Source organism: Rhipicephalus sanguineus, chromosome 11, assembly GCF_013339695.2.
Source record: "Rhipicephalus sanguineus isolate Rsan-2018 chromosome 11, BIME_Rsan_1.4, whole genome shotgun sequence".
NCBI classification, from domain to species: Eukaryota; Metazoa; Arthropoda; class Arachnida; order Ixodida; family Ixodidae; genus Rhipicephalus; species Rhipicephalus sanguineus.
The window spans coordinates 127,161,953-127,168,234 of NC_051186.1; positions in this window are offsets into that span (position 1 = coordinate 127,161,953).

The window sequence follows — 6,282 nt, forward strand, 5'->3', positions numbered from 1 at the left end:
CTTCTCTTTGCACTATCATTGGATGGCCCTTATGGATTTCAGGGTTGAAAGCGCAAAACCCCATTTGCAGTAGCACCCGATGGTGGCCATTAGTTCGGTGAGAGACTTTCTGTCCAGGTACGTTGTGACAATGAGGTTGACATGTGCTCCGTTATGGCGGAAATACCCTCTGGCAGAATCAGTAGCAAAAGAGATGGTCTCTGTCCCGAGGTACTCCCAGAACATGATGCCTGATTGACTTCGGTTGGGTGTTGGAACTGTCGAGGGGTTTTGGATCACCATTCTCATTCCCATAAATTCATACAAGTTGCTGCATTCCAGTTTGAGAATAGTCTTCAGCACCTGTGCTGGAGGGATGTCCTGTTGCTTTTGGAGGAAGTCTGAAATAGCTTCACTTTTGTGAGACTGGCCAACTCATTCCTTCCCTCCTGTGCGCTGCAGCTGTTTTTGAGTGTGCGCACTATTAGGTTCAGGTCACTCCTTAAGTTTGGAGTGTGGGGTGGAGTGGGAAAACATGACGCCTGATCACACAGAATTTCCTTCGGCATCCTATGCGCGAAAACATTTCCACAAGCCCTTCGGCTACAGTTCGTGAATCAATAGTTGGCATTAGAATAACAGAGAGCTGAGCTAGTTGGTACGTATTCATTCTAAAAAGAGACAGGGCGTGCAAACACGGACACAAGAAAGAGATCAGGACACCACAAACGCCGTTTGTGGCGTTTGTGGTGCCCTGATCTCTTTCTTGTGTCCGTGTTTGCACGCCCTGTCTCTTTTTAGAATCAATAGTTGGCAGTTGTATCGCGTCAGTATACGGAGTGGCAAACTCCACCAGCGTGAGCATATCTATTTCCTTTTCGTGATGTTGGGGAACGTGGTCCAGTAATGTCGACGGCCACTCGCTCAAATGGCGTGCTTATGAGTGGCATACGGCCAAGTGGCGCTTTGCCCACTTTCATTTTGGGAACGTCTGTTTGCATGCGTCGCACGACTTGCCATACCTTTTGATGTCCTCATGAAAACAAGGTAATAAAACGCGCCCAGTACCCTTTCGGTAGTCTTCTTGATGCCTGCATGTCCAGAGAGAGGGTTTTCGTGGGCTAGCTCGAGAACTTGCGCACGTAACGTTTTCGGCACCACCGCTTGTTCGATCGTTTTGCCGGGACAAGAAACTGGTAAGAGCGGTACAGTATATCACCGCGTACGTAGAACGAGCAGGCTGTTGATCCCTTATCCTTGAAGGCTTTGCCCACCTTAGCTCTGCAAACTTCCAAGCTCTTGTCATTTTCCTGCTCCGGTTGAAATGTCTCTCGTGAGACCCGAATGAGGTCCATTACCTCCTTTTGTCTTTTCCCCACGACCTTTGTAATAACCACTGCGGGCATTGATTCGAGATCCTCCATGTTCCCTTTTTCGCTCTGAGCTGGGAATACGGGGATCACCACGGAGCAAGAATTCTTGAGGAGGCGAAACTGCGCTCGCTCGGGCGTCCTAATAAAGTCACGGAATCGGGCACAGCGCTCACGCGCCCTCTGTCGAGAGAGTCCGCTAGCGGAGAAGGAAAAATGCGCGCGTCCCTCTCAGCGCGCTCTCCGACTAAGCTCGTCGGCTCAAGGCTATTCGTCGCCGATTCGCCGTTCGCGCTTCACGCCCGAATGGATCTGTTTTTGTGCGTCCTCGCCGGCTCCAAATTTTAACGCGACAGCGTTAAAGAGCTCGTTTCGCAGAAATACCGGTGTCGGCGTCGGTGAGGCTAGCAATTCAGAAGGCGATGCACACGCGGCCCGATTACGCTATCGCGTTCTACTCTTAAAGGCGAAGCTCAAGCGCACTCCAAGTTCTTTCAGTAAATTAACGAGAAAAATGGCGTCACATACAGGAAAATTACCAGCGTGATATATTTTGAACAACGCGAAATCTATGATTTTTGATAACGTGAAGTCAGTGAGTTAGGTATGATTTATTTCAACTAATGATGGGACTTACCCTATGTGCCATTGATTCAGATTTAGGTTGTTGCGGCGACCGCATTTAGATGGAGGCGAAATGCTAAAGGTCCGCGTGCTTACATTTAGCTGCACGTTACAAAACCGCAGGTGGTCGAAATTTCACGTTGTCTTTTTTGGGGGGAATAGCAGACAAGTAGCTGGGACAGCGCGCGGAAAGATTGAAGGCACGGTGTCTCGTAACAACACTGGCCGTTTCGGTTTGTCAAGGAGAACTTCGCCACCAACCTCGCCATAATAGCGCCGCCTGTCTATGTCACTGTCCGAGAAGTGCTTCTCGCAAACGTAGTCACGAGGCGTCAGCTGTCGGTCTTTTCTTGGTATGGCGCGAGCCCACGCTTCTAACCTCACTGGGTCACTAAGAACTTTGAAGGTAATTACCTTCTCCTTGCAGGACGCGTACCCACTGCTGCAGTTCGGCACGACACATTTCCGCCCCATCCTGAAGAAGCACTGGTCGAAATCTGCAAAGCACTGTCCTTTGTCGCGGCGTGAAAAGCACGCGCAAACATCGAGGAGTCGGCGCCGCCGGCGCAACGCGCGGAAGCCACTGAGAACGCTAACGAGAAAAAAACCAGCAAATCGCGAAGGGAACTTTCCCTCCCAAGGCCACCTACGCATGCGCGGGCACAACATGCGAGCGAGGAGCGAGGGGCGCGTGCATGCGGCGGCAGACGTCGTCTGCTCAGGGGCCACTACTAGCAGTTCGTTTCAAGCGCTGTACGGCCTATAATTCTGGCAGTATCGATTAGTAACTGCAGCTAAAATATCTGTCATATCTACCGATTGATGTTACAGACACAAATCTGAGAAATTTTACAATGTACGAGGCGCTATCACGATTTTTATGCATCGCGTCCATAGAAGAGCATGTAAAAGATGGCAACAGGCCGAAAGAGTCATCTGTCGTGCTTCAGCGTAAACCGCATTCCGCCGTGACGCTATCGCGCAGCCCTCGCGCGCTGCCGCGGCCTAGAGATTCTCCTCCTCAAATACTTCTTTCTCCGTGGGGGATCACAAAGGGAATACGGGGATCGCGAGCCCCTGGCCCATATCCGATGATACATCAAACAGAGGGTTGTCGAGACATTTCGCAACAATGGCCCCTGAATAATATGGTGACCAGATGAGCACGTCGCCTTTCAATGCCTCAGTGGTACTACTATCAGCCAAAAGTAAGGTTGCCATTGTGCCTGTCAGTGCTGCATCCGGGACTGGCGAACATCGTACCACCACACTGTTGCTGCCCGTGTCGCGCATAACAGACACAGCCTTTTCAAACAATATTCCTTGCATGATCGACATGTCATGGCTGTTCAGCCATGATTGGCAGTGTGTAAAACCTGCGTTTCGAGAAGCGCCTTTGCCTCGTTCTTCAACTCGTAGAGTCGAGTCTTGACTTGTGTTGAAGGTGCGACTTCTCCCTGAAACACAACCGGCGACTTCTTTTGCACCTGAGACCTTGTGTCTGCAGTCTTTCACAATATGTCCAGTCTTTCGGCAATAGGTACAGTATTGTTGCTTGGATCGCATACGACAGTCGGATGTTTTGTATACATATCTGTCAAAAACAAAACATCGGACTTGCGTCTTTCCAGAGCTGCTACTTTTAGATGCGAAGTATCTTTTTCTCTTTTAGCACCTTCCGGCCTTTCCTTGAGTACCAACAAGTTCTTCTGCCCTTGTGCCTCTATTAGCGATCTGCTGATCCACCGATTTCATTAAGTGTTTAAAGTCTCTCGAAGAAACAATGTCAGACGATGTGGGCAAATGTGGGCGCAGGCTATAGCCAGACGTGCACAGAGATCACCCAGGGACAAAAAGACACCACTTTATATACAAATCGACACACACGGGACTACACTACATAAACACATACTCATGCGCGTTCGCGGCCTTACGCGGGTTAGCTGTAAAGTTGTCCACTCACACCGCGATGTGGTTCGCTTTGGTGCATCGATCGGTGTGGTCGACCCGGCCGCTCTCAGTCACGGTAAAGAGGCGGAGCGCGTTGTGTTCCCCTCAGTGAGTACCGGGGCGTAGCCCGGCCTAGCGGCAAATGCGAGGAAGCATCCTAGTACGGCAGTTGACGCCTGAGACCACGCCTGGAGTGACGACGGGAACCGCGTCCCGAAGAGTGCCGAGAACGGAATCGAGACAGCTCCTTGGATAGCGCCTCGAACCGCGACAGGACAGCGGCAGTCAGCCGCCAGGAACTTCCCTGGAGACAGGATCCGGGGACAGGTGGGGTGAAGCCCAGCCTGGCAGGACCCCGCGGTTGTGGAAGCCGAGACGAGGCCCGGACCAGCAGGGCAGGACCGAGATGTCGGGGCGTGGCCCGATGTTCGATCGCCGATCCGTCTCTGCCGCTCGCCGAGCTGCCCCCGTCGCTCGAGAGATTCCCTCGAGCCCGCGCACGAACACGAGCATAGTCGCGCTTCTTCATTCTTTCACTATCACCATCACGGCGATTCCCGCGCACTTCAAATCCAGAATCGGCCCCGCACACCGATCACAAACTGAAAATCGGTCCCGCACACCGACCACAAGTATACGTCAATGTCGACATACACTCCCTAGGTCAATGTTTTACCACAGACGACGATGGCAATTATTAAGCAGTTGTTCGCAAATAATTATATTTCGTACCCCTTCAAACGTCTTTCCTCGCTTCGCCATTTCAATCCAATGGTCGGAAAAAGCTTAAAAGCCTCGCGGTATACTGCTTCGCCGTGTCCTCATCTTGGGGTATGCTCAACTGGAACTTTTCCCGATAACCCTGCTGTGGCCCACTTGTGTAGCGGCCATCCCTGACCGGTAGCGACGGATTCAAACCGTTTTAGGTAAGCGTCAAGATCATTACGATCCTCTTTGAAGACGGGATTCGAGCTGTGGGGTTGATCAGCTCGATCACAGGGGTTGATCATCCTTGATCATCAAACCCTGTGAGCAACCCCGTTTCCTTCCTGTCGAGTACCGGCATCTCGTTCCTGACTTTTTCCAGACTCGGCCCGTTTGATTCACAATGCTAGGACTCGCTCTTCAAGCTTCAAGCCTCAAGCTCGAAGCCTGTCGGTTTCGGTTTCCTGCGCCCGGACGCGGATGGACGGACAAGCCTCGGCCCTAAAGTGATTCGCCTCTAAAAGAGTTCGCCGGAGTGCGGTGAGGTGAGGAGCTTGTAGGCGTTGTCAATCCTACAGGCGTCGCTCAGTTCCGCCGCCAAGGGGATGGCCGCGGCTCCTGCCCTAGCGCTGCCGTATACGTAATGATTGGAGGCGTTGCTGGGGAGGTAGAGCGTCCTCTTGACGAGCGGCCGGATGGTCTCGTCGAGACGTTGCCAATAGGACTTGGAATGGACTCCGCAGTGCATGGGGAAGTTTAGCGCCGGGAAGATGAAGGTACGCAGGGCGTCCAGTCGCTGCCACGGCGCTAACATCGAAGCCATGATCTTCTGAGCCGTTGTAATGGCGGAGACAATGGCAGGGCCGGTCGAAGGGATAACCCGGAAGCCGACCGGACGATCAAGGAAACGCTGAGCCGCGAAGTCACGGATGGCCGCGATGGGCGTTCTCGAAACAGAGAAGACCGTGGGCCGCATGCCGACGGGTGTCGCTCCAGACAGGTGCATAGAGGAGCACTTGTCCGGATTCAAGGCAAGGCCAAGGTCTGTGGCAAGGGCCTCTATGCGGTCGATGCGGCGCTGGAGGTCTTCCGGGGACGTCGCCAGGGGAGTAAGGTCATCAGCGTACGCCAATACGTTGTGCTCGTTGTCGTCGCCCTGCACGTCACGGATGATCGGATCGACGACTAAGTTGAAAAGCAAACCGCTGAGTGGGCACCCTTGGCGTAGACCGGCCAGGATGGGGATCGGCTCGGAGACGCCTTGGGCCGCGATGACACACGTGGGGTTGCCAGTGTAGAGGTCGCCGATGAGAGCCGTGAAGAGGTCACCTGCTCCGGCGCCTCGAAGCGCGGCGAGAAGTGCAGGGTGGGTGACAGATCCGTAAGCGTTGGTAAAATCGAGCATCGCTGCACAGAAGTCCGGGCCCCCACCTCTGGCGGCGTCGAGTCGGCGCTGCAAGATGTAATTCAGCTCGAATACGCCGTCGTAAGGCAGGAACCCCTTCTGGCAGCGGGAGAAGACGTTATGGCGTAAGATCCAGTCCTGGAGCCAGGCAGCCAGGCACTTCGCGTAAAGCTTTGAGGCCGTACTGCCGAGGGCGATAGGCCGCCAGTTGCTGGGCACCTGGGGGTCGCCCTTCTTGTGTATTAATAC